General features: G+C 42.6%; 1 protein-coding gene across 1 annotated transcript in view; it reads right to left on the bottom strand.

Annotated features, from left to right (window-relative positions):
• adgrl3.1 (adhesion G protein-coupled receptor L3.1) overlaps positions 1–20112 on the bottom strand; it is a 127728-nt gene extending 107616 nt beyond the window's left edge. Inside the window, exon 1 of the mRNA XM_069666737.1 lies at positions 19650–20112. The gene's annotated coding sequence lies outside the window, so the exon portion shown is untranslated. The remainder of the gene's footprint in view (positions 1–19649) is intronic.
• Positions 20113–20389: the final 277 nt, after the last annotated feature.

Genomic DNA, 20389 nt, shown 5'->3' with positions numbered 1-20389 from the left:
AACAAAACTGAGAACATAAAAATTATATCTTCAAATATAAAACATGCTTTATCTCACTTACATTTACAGAAATTATTGAACTCAGGCTATTTTATAATCACTTTAGGAATCATGCATGACTGATTTCATTTTAAATTGACATTAAAAAAAAAAGAATCCCAGCTACCCCCCTTCAGTTCTGCAAAGTACACCCTGGAGTACTAGCACCCCCATTTGAGAAATACTGATATACTGTATAGAGAACAATATGATTCCATCTGACACTTTTTTCCTTTTAGCTATTACATTTTGTTTCAAGGTTTCGCACTTCAGACCCTTTCTTATCAACGTTACTCCGTCTGTAATCACTGCTGCCTGTCTATAAAATGCACTGTAGTATCCTCTTATAGCACATTTCATACATTACTAATGTATCACTCATCTGTCCGATCAATATTTATCATCCTGGAGTTGGTTGATTCATCCAAGAATACTCGGCTAATGACCAAGCAAGAAAAACAAAGCAAAACACATAAATGTGCCGATGAAAATGCAGTACACACACTAGCACACTAGTCATACATATGCACAAGCAGGCTCTCCATCCTGTGTGGCAGTGCAGCCGACTAACCCATAAGGGGGAAGTTAATGGTTTACAAAACTGCCTCTGATACAATCAGTTATGTCAAACCGAGTTGCAGTGATGTTGATTCCACTGCCACCACTGTTGTTTTCCTCCCTTTGATTCGTCTGTCTTCCCCTTCATACCACCCTTTTCTCTCCCCCATCGCCATCTCCCCCTCTTCCTCTCTGTCACTGCGCTCTGAACCCAGTACTGTCACAATGGATCCGTCAACGCCGTGCCTTAAAGCCAGAGGCAGAGGGAGGCAAAGTTTGTGTGTGCGTGATTGTGTTTGTGAGAGAGAAGAAGAGACAGAGAGGATGAGAGAGGGAGAGAGAGAAAGTTGTCCTGTACAGTAAAGAGAACAGCCACCTCAGCAGTGAACGATGCTGCATCAAAGGAGGAGACAGACAAACCGGCAGGATCCGACACTCGTGGCCTAGATTTAAACTCTCATGAAAGAGCGGGGCTTGGTTAGCGGGAGAACACACTCGAATATTCACATGTAGCCTACTCTTGTTTTTTTCCCTATTGTTATCCTCCATTTAGTCGTGTTTGCTTTTAACTGCTTCGCCTTACTTCTTGTGCCATTTTCCTCTCGTGAAGCCTCCTCTGTCCCCTCCGTTACCCGCCCCGCCAATCTGCGAGGACGATAACAAATGTTTGTCGTCTCCAGGTCTTCTGCAACCATTGTTCTCCATTTCAAAATAACCTCGCATAAAACACCTTTGAAGCTTCTCAGGACCTAGATAATGAGTTTCCTACACAGGCAGTGCGATTTTTTTGTTCCATTTCCAAATGCTGGATATATCCCCAGAAATACACGCACGCAAACTTTCAAAGATTTGCTCCGAATCAGCAAATTAAAGTTTAAAAACGGTCCATATTTAGATGATTTGTGCACAAGACACTAAGACCAAGCCTTTTCCTCTGGCATTACAGAGCAGATATGAACTGTGTATACCAGAGTCTTGAAATATTTATTCAAAAAGGGCCTTTCTTGGGCGCTTACTGGGCCCTGTTCATAATTTAATAATGCATGCGCACCAACACTGGTATATAAATATAAAAGGAGGCACTTAACGCTGGATTGTCTAACTGCTGAGGACGTGGCGTTGGAAGTACAGAGCGATCTCGCTAAGATGAGCATGTGCTCATTTGCTGACTTTCACCTTGACTCCTGTGTTTGAAAAATGCGCAGTTGTAAATATTCCCCTCACAGATATAGTGGAGTAACATTAAGCTACAATCGTTTTGAGTCACTTTGCCGGCTGTGCCGCTCGGAGCAATGATGTGTGTAAAATGTCTCATGACAGATGTCCACAGTGATATGGGAGTATTTGTCAGCAAATGCATTTTGTTAGATATTACATTTTCACTTCTTCTCTGGGAACAACAGAAAATCTAAACCGAAGAAGAGATTTTTCTTCAAAGTTTACTGGGATTGAGGAGGTGCAGCGGTGGATGTTCGGTGTGAGAAACGCACCTGGAACATTAATACATAAAAATCAAGACTTATTACTGTTCCCTGCTGGGCCGAGGCTGAGCTTCAGTTTCCAGCTTTAAATCAGTGGATTTAAATTCCAACGCTCATCAGCCTCACAGCCTCACAGAGGAAGCTATAAATATCCTGTGCTATCAAACACACACTAAAGGCCTATTTCAACCGTCCTATATGCAATGCATCCATTGTCTTTAAAATGATATTCAATGGTGTTTGAAATGCTAGCCTGCAAAAACCACTGTTCCGTGATTGCGAGGCAATGTGGTTATTTTCAGCTGGGCGCAGACCACAACTGTTGCATTTTTGATAAGCTACATCCATCACTTTTCTGAAATAGCATAAAACTGGTGATACAATGAGCTGGAGCAGGATGAATGTGTGGTGATTTTGAAGCAATCAATGCAGACAGCAAAGGTAAACACAGTGCTAAATGTCAGCTGCGGTGATTGCGCTGCCACAATATCATCTCGGGGCGGGAGACCCAAATAACCAAAATCAATAATCTAATCATTTTATATTCAAATCACGCAGGCTAGAGGTCTGGATCTTATTGCAGTTTCATATCCCTGGTGTGTTGATGTATTCCAATCAGCAAACCAGAGCAGGCAGATGCATTGAAAATACAGTAATTCAAAGGAGCGGTGGGTGGACCACAAATGCTGCTGTGCATCTCCATTCTGTAATAGATTCTCCGGCTGTGCATCGTTTCCCTGACATACACGCAATATGCCAAACTTCATACACAGTGTATGTTAGTGTTGCTTATATAAAGCTATTAGCTTTCATAACTGTTTATGCATGTCTCTATTTTACATTGCCACTGCTTTCCGGCACAACTTGACAGGCTTTTAATACGTTTTTGATGATTTTATATAACAGTAAAAGAGGGAGAAGTAGAACAGTTTATTTTTCTCAAAGTCCAAACAAAAGAAACTAGGGTGTGCAACACTGTGTACACCCCTTGTTTCATCAATGCTTAATTGAGCCAGTGGGAAATATTTGATCAAAAATTTATCTTATGCTGCTCAGATCTCAAATTCAGATTGTAGCTGGAAGTCTTGAACGCCGATTCCCTTTCAACATTGTGATTCTGGATGGAAACAAGTTCCAAAAACACGAGTCGAATGCGAGGGTCACATGCTGATGCCAGTGGCATCTTTCTTACACTCACTGTAAATGCATACAGAGAGCACATTCACATGACTGAAACTTCTCTGATGATGGAACAAACTGATGCATTTTTCTGTATTGAAAATATGAACCCAATAGCCTTCCATAAAAGTTGGCATGGCAACACATGTACTCTCTCAGGGCTATTAAATTGCAATCTTTGACTGAGTCAGACACTTTTTCTTAAACATGTTGCATAATGCAACAGGGTGGCATACATTACAATTAAATACTGACATTTGTAGTGTTTTTATGTATCACAAAAACAGCATCAGAACGGTGTGAACACAGGCTGTGATACTTCACTAACTAGTGTTTTTGTAGGAATCTATGCTGAAGCCCCTAAATAGATCAACAAATCTCTACAGTATGCGATAGGGATAATTGAACCGGTAAACAGACACACGGAGGGAAAACATCTGTGGGTGCATCTGCTCATCATCGAGACAAGCCCGTTGGAAATCTACATCCACAATACCAAACTCTGGTTCACACAATTAGCACTGGTGCATGAGCAGAACTGCACAAATCGGAGAAGTAGTATGAAAGAGGGAGAGAGAGAGTGATAGTAACTGCCATAACTTGTTTTGTGTCACACAGGCTTCTCACACAAATAAGATGGCTTATTCTTCCAGGAATACAGTGGCCCTAAATAGCTGCTTACTTCCAAGTTGTTGACAAAGAGCATCTCTGTGGGCTATTCCCTGTTGTCAAGAGTGTGTGTGGGGGGGATTGTACCGCCGCACTCAGGTGGCAAAGTATTTGTGTATGTAAGTGGTGTATGTGCGAGTCTTTGTCCACGCACTTACGTCACTGTGAGTGTAGGTGTGTGTGTGTGTGTGTGTGTGTGTGTGTGTGTGTTTGCTCCCCTGCTGCCCTGTCCCGATCTTGGGAAGGAAAAAAAGAGCACATCAGGGACAGACGGGTATCTTTAGCGCAGTCAACAGGATACTCAGCTTTCATCTCTCGTCTCTCAACGATAAACAGCAAATATACGATGAACAGAATTCATCCTGACTGTCACTGATGCAGCACAAATTAAGAATGAAATTGCTAGCCCCCAAAGCTGTAATAATACCCGAATATGCTGCACATTTGTAAGCTATCAAGTCATAAGCCTCATTAAGGGAGGCTCATTGACTAAGAAAGAAACAGATTCATGTTTGCATGAACGGCTGAAGGGGGGGGGGGGAGAACAGCTGAGAGGAAGTGAAGGCCGGGCCGCGTTCACACATTAACGCAGTCACACCTGGGAGCTGCGCGGCACAGTCAGCCGCACAGTCTCGCACTATTGGCCACTGAGCTGCTCCACTGGAACAGTTAAAGGTTAAGTGCCCAGAGGTCGCAGCCCATGACGGTAGTTGTTGAGGGATTTAAACAGCCCGGGATTTTCACAGCTACTGTACTACTCCGATTCTAAACTGTGACCTTTAAGTCGTGAGCTTATTTCCTCTGAGCCTATCTGTTACTGGAGGTCAATACATGACTGATGCGGCTAAATGTGGAGATGGTGTACAGAGATAGTCTGATGGTGTGTAGTAGATAGCTTAATAGCAAGATAGCTAGACGGACAGACATGTAGATAGACACATAGACAGACAGACAGTAGTTGAGCGATGTTTAATTGTAGCCCTCTATTCTCATCCCTCAGTTTCCTCCTCTATTACAGTTTCTGTCAGGTCTACTGTTTCAGAGACATCTGCTTCATGCCCAGCCCTGGGAGGGGTGTGTTTTTATGTGTGTGTATGCGTTTGGCTGTGTGGGTTTGTGTGTGTCTGTTTTTTGCGCATTCGTGCATGTGTGCACACTAGGGAAGAAGGTTGAGTCTAATTGCGCAGGCCCATCTGCTGATTCTGGAAAACAGGCGAGCATCTTACAGACACAAACAGTACAGACAAAAATACACAGGCACAGACGCACACACACACAGAAACACACGTGCGCCACAAGTGCCTGCCTCAAAGCCTTCAACTTGGACACCCTGGACGATCTGCGCCCGTTCTCTGGCAGCTGTGTAGACGGCTTTGACTGGCATGGTTTACAATATGGACTCTATTGTCTTAGGACAAAGGCCTCTCCACTCAAGGCAAAGGTCACATTTTAAGACAAAAGCCTGTATTCATGGGGGGTGCTGACAGCAGGGGAAAGGAGGGGGCCTGTGTGTGTGTGTGTGCATGTGACATCATGTGCAATGTGTGTAAGGCTTAGGCAAATTTTAATTATTTAATGTGTAAAATATGTAAAATATAATATACATTTTACAAAGGGTTTACATTTCTTCACCCCATTTTTTTATGTTAGTTTCACATGTTTTTTGCAATATTTGTTACATATGAATCATCACGTCCAGATGAGCTTTCTTCTGCTTATCTGTCCATGCACATGTGTTCTGTGTATTCCGTGCGACTCACTTTACATGTAATTGTTGCTTAACCAAATGAAACTGATACAGGCTGTGTTTCAATCTGCACTCTCATTAGTAATGGGGTAAATGAAGGTTGTGTGTTTGTGCATGCGAAGCGGGAAACACCTGTTTCACACGGACAAAAAAGCCACATCCCCCCCATGAAGAATGATATATCCCCTTTCCTGTTGTTCCTTCTTTTCACTCATTGTTTCGGTGAAATAAAGACAGAACGCAGCCTTGATATCACAGAATTAGATTTCAAAGCAAGCAGTCAGAGTCATATGAGAGTCGAGGAAGGAAAGCATGCTGGGTGACACACACTGGACAGGAAGTGGATGAAAATGGAAATGCAAACACGCCCCGGCACACACAAAGCACCAGCATGCACACACTTAGTTTACATCATTCAACAAATTCAAAGTGGTATAGTTATAAAAGGATAAAAAATGATTTAGTGTAAAGCTATAATAAAAAATAAATAACTTAAAGTAATAATCTTGAAGATTTCCATGTAAATACATGTAAACTATCTATCGCTGAATGAGGTAACACAATGGTGACTGAGCCTATGGCCCACTGATGAAAGCCTTTGCATCTGCAGTATATAGTATTATTACGGACTGGGTGTCTTGTGCGATATTCGCGGAAAAAAGTGGCGCCCAGTTAGTGACGCGTTTTCCATCAGCCAGCAGTGGTTGGTCTGCCAGAGAGGGTAGGCGGAGCTAAGCGGCTGCTTTTCCGGTCTCTGCAAGTGTTGCGAGTAAACAGTAATCTACTATGGCTGAACAAACAAAGAAAAGATGGATGACTACAGATACAACTTCAACAAGAAGTGAAAATCCAAAGAAAAAGAAACAAATTGACGCTCAGATGAAGCAAACAGTCTGAAAAGGGAAGTGACTGTCAGTGAGGAAAATCAAGAGCTACAACCGGAGCCAACCGTGGATGTCTGTTTAAATTGGGCAGTGTCCTCCTGCAATTTATTTTTTTTATTTATCGCCATTAGAGGCGCCAAAGAGAACGAAGCTGAGATCTTTGAGATTACCACTTTATACCAAAAAGCATTCAATAACAAACTGTTGTTCAAAAATAAAACCAAGGAACCTTGAGTATTCCTTTAACATTTTTGTTCCTGTTGAAGGACTCTTGAATGAAACGACCTTGGCCATAAAATAGATAAAGCTTAACTATCTCCAAAGAAAATCGAGAGAGGGAGCGAAAGCAGCCTCATTCACATTACTCTCAGCCAATTCAAACAGGATCCCACATGAGAACATGGCCTCTGGGTTTTTATGCAGCAAAATGCAACATATTTCTCCGCTTAGTGAAGAACTGATGTACAACTGGGATACTCTGACTAGCTGTCAATACCCGAGAAACTGCACCCTCCTCTATCGTCAATAAATTGAATGTGCAATTCATCAGCCCGACTGTAGGAGACAGTATTCCTAATTAAAAAGGAGCTCGTAAATTCAACATTTACAGGCCCAGCTAAGCTTGTAAATACACTGTAAATAGGTTGTAGTGAGTGGCTTCATGGGCACATGAAGGTCTGCGTTTGTAGTTTAACTCCTGCTGATGCCTTCAAGGAACGGCAAGCTGATTACAATTAATGTGATGTATGTTTTATTCTATTCACACACTGTCTTCATGCTACCTATTCTCCTCCATTCTCTTATTGCATTCGAGCATATTGCACGCTATTGCGTATTCCTTTTGAAGCTCGGTGGGTCATATCTGATTGGATTAGCAGTTTGAGAGGACACATTTGTCGGGCCAATTAGAGCACTTCCTGGCACAGATGGAACCCTGAGATCTCCGGGGAGAACACTTGGGTCATATTTGGGATCTAAAAAAGCATAATGCGTACTGTAGAGTCGGCAAAAACAACACACCAGGTGTGTCTATATATTTGCGTGACTGTGCCCCAGGCCTAAATAAGCCTGCTGTAAAGGAGACTGCATCAGAGTCAAAATCCCTTGTTAAAAATGTCTAAAATTATTATGAGGTGAGAGATTGTGTATTCACACTTGTAAGCACACACACACAGACACACACATGCTCACCTGTTGTACTGTGCTTTGCTTTGTCGAAGTGAAATGAAACCCCAGAGAATCACATCTCAATGGCAGCTGGACGTCCTAGTCCTGAGACAGAGATAGAGAGGAGACATGGAGAGGGAGAGAGAGAGGGGGAGAAGGGAGGGGGTTATTCAAGCCCAGTGAACTGAAGTCCCTGTCATTTTTCACAATAGAGACAGATAGCCATAATATGTAGTGTATGTAGGGTGCGATGTGAATAATGGCCCCCTCCAGATTGTGTGAATAGCCATAACCCACTCAAACATAAGAACCAGACAGTTCACAAGCCACTCTCGCTCCCTGATTGCTTGTTTAGTGTTTGTGTGTCCGTGTGCGCGCGTACACATGCGCGCCTGTGTGTGCTCTGCCTCGTAATGACCTCTTAAGTGTCAGGGTATCAAAGTCTATAATGGTCCATCTCTGTGCTCGCTGGCAGTTTACAGCTAAAAAGCTCTCTCATGCCGTGATAACTGGTTTATATGGGTGGCATTTCACAGCCAAATGCCAGAGACACTTTTCAGAAAAGGAAATTGTTAGCTCTGTTACTAGAATGCAGAGTGGCAGTTATTCCCAGTTAGAAGGCCTCTTATATCTTTCTCTATCTGGGCCTTGTCTCCTTTCCCTTCCTCCTTTTGCATCTTCCCCCTTTTCCCATCAATACGTCCCCCCACCCTTGTCTCCGTCGCCCTTTTTTCTCTCTCTCTCTGCTCCCTGCCTACTTCTCTTGAGGGTAAACTTTGCAGCCTTATCTTACCAAAAGTTAGTGTGATTTACATTGCATGTGGGTGGGTGTGTGTGTGCAACTCTTGGCATGCAAACCGTAGTTTTGCGTGCGTGTGTTGTGCTGTTTTGATTAGACGAGCATATATCTGTTTGGCCTTGAATTTTTTAAGTTTCGGTCTTTATTTGCGTGCCATGCAAGATTTCCATAGGCACACAAAAACAAGTGCATCCACACAATGTCAGAGCCTGGACCTCTATGGAGCTCTCAGGCAGGCCTGTGCAGTAATTGGGTCTATTAGCCAGCACAGGAGGCCATGAGCAATATCTCTATGGTCGGGTGGGCAGAGACTGCAACAAAAGATGGAATCACTGTACTGTGTTTGTGTCTATGCATGTGTTTGCATGTATTCATGTGTGTGCATGTGAATGAGTGCATGTTATATATATCTTATATGTGTATGCATGCACTGCAATTCAGGAGAATTGCCTAAAGCAACAGAGCATTGGCGAGAAATAAGTTAAGCACTAAGCTTCCCCCACCTATACGGCACCTTCGTTCCTGTCTCGCTCGCCTCTCTCAGAACACGTTATACATTATTCAAACTGAGCTGGTCAACAATGGAGGGATCAATGAATGAGGAATGGAGCACGAGAAGTGGAATAGAAACTGCTGTATGGATGGGGTGGAGAAACAAGTCGGTATAAGGAGAGGAACTAGGTGGGGAACATTTTTCATTAGGACTCATTTATGTGAACAAGTGGAGAAAGGAAAAGACGGGATTAAAGATGCAGCCATTGCAAAAGTCCATGCATATACATCAGCAGTGCACCTTTGCTTTGTTACATCCCTGTAGAGGAATTATTCATTAAAACCTAATTTAGTTCATTTTTCTGCTGTAATAAGTAACAGGTTCACAGTTTTCCAGGGAACAGTCATTAAAGCTGCCACTGAATAATCAGACATTCTGTTATAATTTGTCAACCAGCCCAGTATCACTGATAACTACTGTAAAATTCGGTGTATATTCACTTTTAATTAGGGCTGTCAAAGTTAACGCGCTAATAACGCATTAACACACATTGTCTTTAACGCCACTATTTATTTAAGCGCACAAGCATTCTGTTATCATGACCCTCTGCCCGCCCCGTAGTTTGGGAAATCAGGAAGCGTTGCAGCCGTAACGTTGTGGATAGCAAGCAGAAACAAACCTCCGTGAGCAGATATGGATAAAGAAAAGGGTCTTTAAAATGTCAAGTTCAGCCTCCTGCTAGATGGTTCTGTCAACAAGACAAAAGTTATGTCAATGTCAATGTCACTTTTATTTATATAGCACATTTAAAAACAGCCAGTGGCCAACCAAAGTGCTTTACATAAAAGCAGGAAGAAACAATAAAAACAATAAAAGCGTAAAACATATAAAAACAACAATATGGATTAACCTAATCAAATATTTGTATTTACTGTCGATGTGAACTGAGTTACCACCGGAGTACGCCGGGTCTTAAATACCACCTGCTGGCCAAGCACACAGCTGATGCAGAGAGCCCTAGGTTTTGAAAGATGTCTTTAAGTGATTAAATTTAGACTAAAATGACGTTATCTTTATCTCCTACTGCAGACTCAATGACTTATTACTTAGGAATGTTACACTGAGGTCAATACGCCCGTCTGCTGTTGCTTGTTGGGCTGCAGTTTGCCATGTTATGCTTTCAGCATATTTTCTGCGCATGCAGTACCTTTGAGGTTATTCTGTAGAACATTCAGTATTTGTCATTGTTTTGGAATGTTGCAATATTGATAATAAACATACATTTGCATAAAGGAAGCATATTTGTCCATTCCCATGTTGATAAGAGTGTTAAAAACTAGAAAAATATCCCTTTAAGGTACATTTACAACAGATAAAAAAGGTGCCATTAATTTGCGATTAATCGCAAGTTAGGTATGGACAACCATGCGATTAATCAAGATTAAATATTTTAATCGATTGACAGCCCTACTTTTACTACATTGTTTTTCATCTAAAAAATGCGCTGCTTTCACAGGTGCGCCCAATATACCAGTATTAAATGCAGAGAGAGTTATTGTGTTACCCTGATGATGCTGCTATCCAGTTGTTAAGTGGTGACTCCACATCTCCGCATTAAAATGTTTCCGGGTCCAAGCCGCTACAACGTCTCCGATTTACAATATGTCGCAGTGCTGTTTTCCTCCCTTCGTCACAGACATTGCAGCCGCTACCCTCACAACAATCAGCGTTACCGTAGCCTGCCAGCTACCGCTAGCTATAGCACCGGGAGCTAGCAGGATTGCAAACAGATGGTGGGCTGTAATTTGTGCATTTTGAATGTGTTTTAAATGAAAATAAATTGAAATAGTGTTTTGAAATGTAATGTAATAAATAGCTAGAAAACTTTTTCCCTCTGGGATACCTCCCAAAAACAGACTGCGACTTATATTCCGGATTTACGGTACATACTGAATGATTCCATATTATTAATGTTGAGATAGCCTGGGTGTGTACAGCATCTATCTTTAATACGGCAGCCTGTCGCTAACATCTTCCCAAAGACTTGAATATACTTTTAGCTGTTATTTTAATAGTAATGCATTTTTCACTTACTTTAATATTTAAGTTGCTTAGCGTTGACCATACCATTGTTGCCATGCACTAATATTGTAGCAAAAAAGGACTTCAGAAATCACACATTTGAAAAATGTCTGTAATGATATGAACAGTTAGCATAATTTCCAATCGCCTGAATCTGCAAAGGCCAATTGCATAATTTTAGGTACTCTAGTATAATTTTCAGTAACCATAGTAGCATTTGGAAAGCAGGGTTAAGATTAAACAGTGAGTTCATGCGAGGAGATGGAAGAAAGACTTTGATCAAAATGAAGGTGAAAGGGCTCCTCAGAGAGAAACCAGCAGAGGAGCAGGGAGGAGGACAACATCCAAAGGGATTTAGCAGGGAAAATGCTGAACGCTTACAGTACTCGCTGCAGTTAGAGCTCGGGAGGGGCGCTGGCTGAGAGGGATTTGGATGGCGAGTGACTTAGCTTGACTGAACAATGGATGGATGTGATGAGGAGAGTTTTTTTTAAGGCTCGAGGCTCAATGTCGTCCTGCGAAAAAAAAGGAATAGATTCCACATGATAGATGCTGACCATTTTCTCACAGTAAAACAATGGTATTTTCTATTATGAGAGGCAGTGGTTGTATTGATGTCCCATGTCACCCCCATTACTCATGAGCCTGCTGTATGTAATTAGGATGACTCTACAGTATGCTTTCATGATGGTTTCTCGTGTACTACCCTTTGTAATTATACTGCAGACAACAGATAGCGCCATAAGATACCAGAAATTGTCTTGATGCCTATTGAGCAAGATTTATGGCGCTTCCAAATGAAGAAATGTGGTGCCTTCCGTTAGAGGGTGGGGTCCTCTATATCTTCATGTTTTAACCACACGGTCGCCCTGGGCTTCGGCAGATTCGATACCAGCATGAAGAATATGGAGCAACAGTGTATATGGTCTACCCAGGCGTAAAATTAAAGACTCTTGTCTATAGGTCCACCATAAATCTTTGGAAGAGAGGGAATGAAAAAGAGAAGGAGATGGAGAGGGGGATGAGGAAGGAAGGTGTAGAGATGAAACAAAAAAAGGGTCCGGATGGTGAACTGTAATCAACTATACTCTTGGTCAATGAGATGTGTCAATAACTGGATGCCCACACACACGCACACACCAACATACATCAGCTACACGAGCCATAAAAACAGCTTATAGTAATTGCCTGACACGAGTTTTACACAAAGATTGGTTTTAAAAATACCAAATACCATTTATCAAAGGCTTGCCTCAGCGCAGCCTCACGCTACAATAAAGGGTCTTGTCCAATTCCCTCTCACTCTCATCTTGATACATGTGATGGATGCCGTCTCATCTATCACACATATCCATCTGAGAGGGACACGATCAGAAGGTTCAAAACACACGTAAGCACACTGCAGGGCAACAGGCACACAATTTCTTACATGGTTAGAAAGCAGACACGCGGTCCGTGTAAGTTATTGCTGCGGGCCCACAGGCCAGAGTGCTGCTCATCCGTCTTGGTGTGACACTATCAGGCTCCCTTGCAAAACACAGAGGTGGTAAAATGGTTTTATTGCAAAATGTGAAAGATACGTCAGGGACCAACTGACGGGTGCTGATACATGCCAAAGGGACACGCTGCTTTTATCTCAAATGAGTTGAATTGTCCTCGGCTGGAGCTGTGAATGTGCTAAAAGTAGCCGAGCAGGTCTGAGCGGCGTTTCCACATAAGAAGTATTCAGCAGCCAGTCAAAAGGGGATTTAATCTTAGGCTGAGTTAGGTGCCATAAGTGCACTAGTCAGCTCAATAACATGAGCGGAACAAAACAGCGCAAATGATGTAAACATACATTACCAAGCCATTGATCACGACTATGTCTGTTAATATCTTTGTTCCATCAAGCATGACCATCTAGTCATCCTCACCCTCCTTCGGCCTATCGCGCTGCACCATCAACTAAGCTGCAGATCAATACTCCCTGGCACATATTCTCACTCTCAAAGACTTGGAATGAGAACACCATTCGATATCAATCAAGATCGCAGCTGTGCCACTGAACAGGCACAATAAATGACAATATTATTATTACTTTTTAATTCACCATCAAACGACCGGTCGCATCCAAACCCTTAGAGTTAGATCCATCTTTCAGCCTGGTTTATGCTGAAAGGAACCAGATGAGCGGGGAGTGGAAGATGTATGTAATGCAGTTAAAGTAAAAGCCCAGTAAGCAGGAAATTTAAGAGGGGTCTGGGGATGATGGTATTACAGCAGACGCTGATTGTGGACAATCTGCTGAAGAGGGAAAAGATATGGAAAATATCAGTGAAAGCGGTATGGTGGATGCAAGAGGCGTGCGGATACTTGAAAAGCTGGGGCAACTTTTGTATTATCTGCAAGAATGTGGTGTATTTTAAAGTGACAAAATGCAACTGTTGTTAGTTAAGTAAACAGCTCTCAAAAAACAATATCATTGAATTCCCCTTCCATTGTCCCAGTCACTAAAGTCAACCAACCCCATCCTTTATTTGCAACACTGACTACGTCTCTTAAACAATACGGCATTTTCAAAAACCCCGGCTGAAGTTTCCTCCATTGATAAGAAATGCTTGTGCTATACCACGGCACTGGGAGATTTATGCCCCCAGCCCTGTGATGACCTCATTGTTCATTGCCCCATAATTCAAATCTGCTCCGCTGTGTTGCATCACATTGTGTATGACTCACTTCCAAGCACCCTATTCTCTAAACAAGTGAGGCCTCCTCGGCACGCTATACTCTACCGCGCAAACAACATGGCGAAGAATTTCCCCCATCGATACTCTGACTTAACACTTGCGTATAATGCACAGTGCGCGCACACACACACACACACACACACACACACACAACAACACTCTGTTCAAATGGACCGAGCTGGGAAGAAGAGAGGAGGGGGTGAGTGCTATTGTAAATGATTTCCTGTGGAGACCAAAATAATCGGCAGACCTTTGAGTGAGCTTCTTACAATCACTCTGGCCTTGTATGCTGATTCTCCATTCAGCTCTCTAATGGCACTGTGTGTGTCGCTAAATATACAGCTGCAGGCCATGTCTATGTGTGGCTCTCTGTGGGTGTATGAGGATATACATGTATACTAGCATACAAGTGTTAATGTGTGTGTGTGTGTGTGTGTGTGCGTGGGGGTGAGATAGAGGGGTGGTAATTGATGTGTACCGCAGTGATCTGTGGGAAGAAATGCATACATGTGTGTGTGTGTGTGTGTGTGCTTCTTATTGAGTGGTGACAGCTTTGAGTGGGGCGAGAGGAGGTGAAGGGCACAGAGGAGAAGTGCGGACAGGAGATGTGTTGACTGGAGGAACAAGTGTTTTTTTTCCCCTTTGTGAACAAAATAACAACTACTTAGTGAGTGAGGGTAGAAAGGAACAATGGGCTGTGGATATAACAGCCAACATAGAATGCAGCTGCTTAAACATATCAAAGACAAATGGAGTGCTGATAAGAAAGGCCATCTGCAGATTGAAACAGAGTTAGCCTGTACACATGAAAACAGTATGACTTTTTACAATGTTCACGGCTCAGACTTTAAACTGCAATATTTAAACGTCTACTTTAAACTGCGAACAGCATGGTTTATGTCCAAATTAGATGCAGAGGTTGAGATGACAGGTTTAAAAAACCAAAAGTGTTACATAAAGCCAGTCTTTTTTAATTATGCCTTGAATAATTGCAAAAAAAGACACAAATAGACCTTTTCACAGCCTCCTCAGTCCACTTTAAATTGGGACAACAATAACCATTATTTTCCAACAGAATTACAAGGTATGTTCCGACTAATAGAGACACAATAAATCCAAATCGATGGCGGCATAAAGCTGGACGTGTAATTCTAATTAAAGACTGAGACTGGTCAAAAGAAAAACAAAAAAACATCTGTGTTGTATTGTGTGACGTGACATTGATTTTACCCGCCTAGGCCTCTCAGATTGATCCCTCCAAAGGAAAAGCAACAAATGGCGAGTGAGTGCAAGAGCAAGCCATCAGCGCGTGTTTAGTGTTCATAATTTTCATTATTTGTTCTCTTTAGGATTTTTATGGTAGGAAAGTAAAGCAGGGAAGAGCCAAAGACATTATCACACCACCACAATTTTAAGATCCTAATAAATGGCTGTGGGGTACTTTGAGAATTAATTTACTCTGATTGATTTCTCAATAATTTTTATCCCGTGTGAGATGGATCACAACCTAAGGTCCTTAAGCTTGTTTAATATGGCTGTTACAAAAGTCTTGATTAAAAATTAGATGCAATCAAACCTGTGAGGAGGTTTGAGGATGTTACACTTTGTTGGGGAGCTTAGCTTTTTGCTACTTCCTGTTTTTTTTGTGTGTTTTTTAAGACATGCAGTGTTGCCAGGCTGAATATACAGTCATATCATACTGCAGCTTTAAAATTATCATATTTTATCGTACATGTGAAAAAAAATGAAAGGGTCAAAATACCACACTGAATTGCAAAACTATGCCCTGCGCACCATATTGATGTAACAACAAGATGGCAATTGTATTCTTCACACAACAGTCAACTGCAGCCCATTACAAAATCATTCCTTCCGTTATTACCCGTCAAAATAAAAGCACCATATCTACTAAATCTTCACAAATTCGGGGAAGCTGCTTGCAAGCTGCGCTCGCGCAGAGATGCAATGAGTGACAGATGCATCGCTGAACTGTTATTGTGGGTTTCTTTGAAAGGGCAAAATGATCGTACGTTCAGCTTTTTTTGACATTATTGATCGTATAGAGGGCAAAAATATCGTACAAATACGATATTATCGTATATCTGGCAACACTGAAGACATGTATCTATATTGCTATTGTTCATTACAATTATTATCAGAATAAAATTATTATTGGCATCTTCAAAGGGAATTTTTTGTCTAATCAACATCCCAAATATACGCCATTTACAGCTGTAACAGTTCTGATAATCAATTAATTGTTTCACTTCGTCAAGCAAATATGTTTTTTCTTCATGATAATGAATGAAAAAGTGTCTTTGTGTCTTTGACTGTTGGTTGGACAAAAGAAGCAATTTGAAGTCGTCACCTTGAGCTCTGAGCAGCATGTTCCTCTGTTTTTTTTGACATTTTACCTACCAAACAATTTACTATAAAAGGAAAGGCAGCAAACTAGCATTATATAGCTGTGTAATGTTTCTGCATTTCTGCCCTAATTGTAATATTAATCCAATGCCAGCGGTTACAGGACCACAGCTGATTAAACATCATAGCTCCACATACGTTGTTTGTGATTACGATTTACAGCTAAACAATGCAAGACGAACCACTGAGCAGGATTATAACACGCACCTCTTTCAATGATACGCATAAATAGCCCAGTTAGCAGACAGTACAAGCAGCCAGGCTAACGGTGTACATTTCCTCCAAATCGGCCCCAAAATACAGACAGATAATAGGCTGCGGTGGTGTGGAGCAGCCAACAGTTCCATATTTAGGCAGAGTAAGACATCTATCTCTGGAGGGATATTCTAGTCGAGGCTGTAGGAGCAATGAGTCAGTGAACGCCCTGAGATCTGACAGCCAGTCGTCTACTACAGCTTTTCCTCTTTCCTAAGCGTACATCTAATCAGGTAGCAAAGTAACTGCGCAGTCCTCTCGCATGGCCTGAACCTCTAATAGGGATGAATGATATGGGAGGCGAATTTCACACATTAAGAGAGGTGAACTGAACTGATAGCTCCAGTCGATGGTGGAAGAGGCAGAGAGCCGGGGTTATTCTTTGAGGGAAGGGAGGAGGAAGGATGTGTTAACACATGACCGGGTGCTTTAGGTGGATGAGGAAGACGGGCAAGAATCTGGCCTCATTATTTCAATACTGGAGAGAGATGTTCGTCTAGCGCAGGAAAGGAAAAGGCTTTTGAATTAGGTTAAACTGAGCACACAAAGCGGGGTTGAGACTAGGAATGCGAATCATCGCATTATAGGGAACAGTGCAGTGAAACAGCTCTGCTTTCGCTGAAACTTCATATTATTATTGCAGCATAATAATTTGTTTTGGTTTTCCCTCACAGCATAAGCCACAAGAGTGACAATTTATTTATGCAGGAAGGGTTGGTTGTCTCTGTGAGCACAATAAACACCGCCTTCTGTTTATCTACAAGGCTCTCGGACACAAACCTTTACCTCGCTATGCATAAATTAGCTTAATAGAGGATTGGATCCCAGAAACTGCAAATTCTTTAGGAAACGCTTGTTTAAATGGTTCTGGGGGAATCAGCCCTTAACTTCTACGTGCCTACTAAACAGAATTAATTACACAAGTGTTGAAGTTAGATTCTCTAATGGAAATAGAGACTTCATTTAACGAGCAGCTACACTTCTTACACAACTGATTATATGCCTGCTTGTCTTAATATTCCAGCCTGTATATGCGATTGTTATCGTCCGTCTGCAATGGATCATGATGTCTGCAACGGTTTATTTTCATTATCTCAAGAATTCAATGTGCACACAAGATGTTTAACATATGATCTCTTATTTAAATCACAGGCTGCTTCCATTACAGGGTTGGATTTTGTTTCTGGAGCCGGCCAAATCTTAGGCAAATATTTTGTTACATGAACAGCTCCGAGCAAAGAAAGTCAGCCCTCGGCCAATCAGGCAGAACAATCCGAATTAGCACAACCATCGCGATGTGCATGCTGTTTCCCCTCCAACAAGACGCTTTGTCTTTCTTGTGCATCATAAACAAGTGAAATGAATCAGTGACCTAATTAAAGTCAGACAGACAGACCTACAGTCAGCAGAATGCTTGATCGCTGCCGTTGCACATTATACAGCTTCAGGTGCTCGGGCAACGTCACTGCTGTGTGGGTGTCATAACTTAACGTGACCCAAGACGCTCTTTGACACGCCTTGCATTCGTGGTGTGATGTCTGACAAACATCCTGTGGGCAGTCAGAAAAGTAAACCAAAACCATCCACTGTGGATGCTGGAAGTTTGGACTGGAAACCACAAATACTTTTTTGGCTAAATTTTCTCCACTGTGTAACACAGATAAACAACTTGTCAGACATCTACAACCAAAAAAAGAGACTGCAGGTTTTGGACAGCAAAATACAAGATGTTTTTTTGGAGCTACATCTTCCTCAAACATTTAAAACAAATAGTCAACTCGGCAGGAAACTGCAGGATCACTTAAGAGACAAACAGATGCACTGATGACAGATGATTCAGTGATATTCATCTCATCCACAAACATAATAATCTCCTTGGAGACAGGCCTGTGCTTTAACAGATGCTGCCGGGCAAACTTAAGTTAAATTTCTCCAACATAGACTTACACATAACTGCCTACACTGACCATTTTCCCACCTGCTCACTGATTCCTTGGAGACATTTTTCTTAACTGCTGCATTGACAGATGAGTCAACATATTGTCAACTACTCCAACCTATAGAGCCTACATCCTCCTTTTGTACCACACACTTAACAATGAGAACTACTCAGTTACACACAATACTGCTGCTGACAACCCTTTGGATGTAGTGATTCAAAGGGGCCAGCAGGCACAGAAAGCTAATGATTATCGAGGGCTGCTTTGATTGCCAGACACCTGCATTTATTTATCAAGCTGGCCACCTATGATAAACGATACAGTTCAATGTCTACATGTGGAGACAAAAGATAAGGCTATTCTCTGTTTCAAAAGGGTGCCTGCTGATTAGAAAGAGTATACACCATGGTCACACACAGCTGAAACAGGGAGCTCTGTTCAGTTAAGGTCAAGATCAAAGAATTGTGCAACCTTCAGTAGTTTTCAGTTGCACATCAAGGTCATCTGCAACGCCTCTTCAGTAAATAAGAGCCATAGCTTTCACTCCTGGAGCCGCATGATTGACGTATCCTGGGGTGCACTGGCCTGCTGGATGCTCCTTTTCTAACAGAGAGGCTGGATTTACTCGGGATTTTAGACTGCGGCTGACAAAGCAGCACAGCCCCCAAGAAGCTAACTGCATTCCTACATACCCAAATGACAGCTACGTGAAATAGGACACAAAAAAACCTGAGGTGAACACTTCGTCTATCTGTCATCCATCATGCCAAAGCATTGCGCCCTGCAGTGAGGCAGATACGCGGCTCCAGAATAATAATTATGTGTACACCTTGTTTATGGGATAATGTGATCGCATTGATTATTTGCCGGAGAGGTAATAGGTATCATTTCTTATTACTTCGCCCGAGCGACATCCCACATCCGAGCGACGCCCATCCAGCCACAAGTCGCCGGACCATTATCCGTGCAAATACGGGACCTGTATTACATTTTTACCCCCTCGTCCATTAGGGCCAGTTTCCGCACCCCTTAAGTGCAATAATCGCAGGCCACATTCCCATGGGCATCCGTGAGAACCAAAGTCAACGCTGCCATAGAGCTTTCAGAGCAGGTCAGACACAGGTTGACATATAACCAAGAGGTTTACCAGCGATGTCTGCAAAAACATCAACATCATGTGTGCAGGAATAAAGAGCGGATCCTTACCGTATCACCAGTCGCAGCGATGTAGGCGCATATATACACATCCAGCGCACAGCGGAGTCAGGAATAACCCTTTCTGCGCTCTTTCATACAGTCCCCACAGCGTAGATCTTGGATAGAAATATATCTTTTCCAGTCGATAAATAATTTCACTGATTGGCGCCTTCACTCCGGGTCTGTGGTGAATTCTTGCTGCTGCAAAAAAAAAATGACGTGTGACAAAATTGGCGAAAGAGGGGATGGAGATAAAGCTGAGGGTGTAATAAACCAGTAGCTGCGTGCTTAGTATCCCGATCAGCGCTCACACAGGAGGATGTAACGCGTCCTTCCAAATGCACTAAGTCCAGTGAAGTGCTGGAGGAGGACAGAGGCGTATCTCTCTCTCTCTCTCTCTCTCTCTCTATCCGTCAGTCTGTATCCTCTTCTCCCTCCCTCCCTTTCTCTCTCTTTATCTTTGTCGGCTGCCTCTATGTTCTTACTGACTTCTGCTGAAGTCCACAGACGCAGGGCGCAGCGGAGCAGAGGACCGTGGTCAACACACACACACACAGCGAGAGAGAGAGAGAGAGCGAGGGGTCAGAAATGACAAACCAATTTGGAGGCGCGGTGGATGCTCGGTTGATCGAGCGCAGCCCGGCGAGAGGAGCGCTGCGTTGCAGGCGGGCGGGGAGACGAGGGTGGGTGAAGGGCTGGGGAGGGGGTGATGATTCCAGCCTGGGGGATGCAGAGAGAGAAAAGAGGGA

This window comes from Semicossyphus pulcher, unplaced genomic scaffold, assembly GCF_022749685.1.
Source record: "Semicossyphus pulcher isolate SPU_LCO1_2020_fin unplaced genomic scaffold, fSemPul1.0.p SCAF_17, whole genome shotgun sequence".
NCBI classification, from domain to species: Eukaryota; Metazoa; Chordata; class Actinopteri; order Labriformes; family Labridae; genus Semicossyphus; species Semicossyphus pulcher.
The sequence above is the reverse complement of the archived record's forward strand: the minus strand, read 5'-3'. Positions and strand labels throughout refer to the sequence as shown.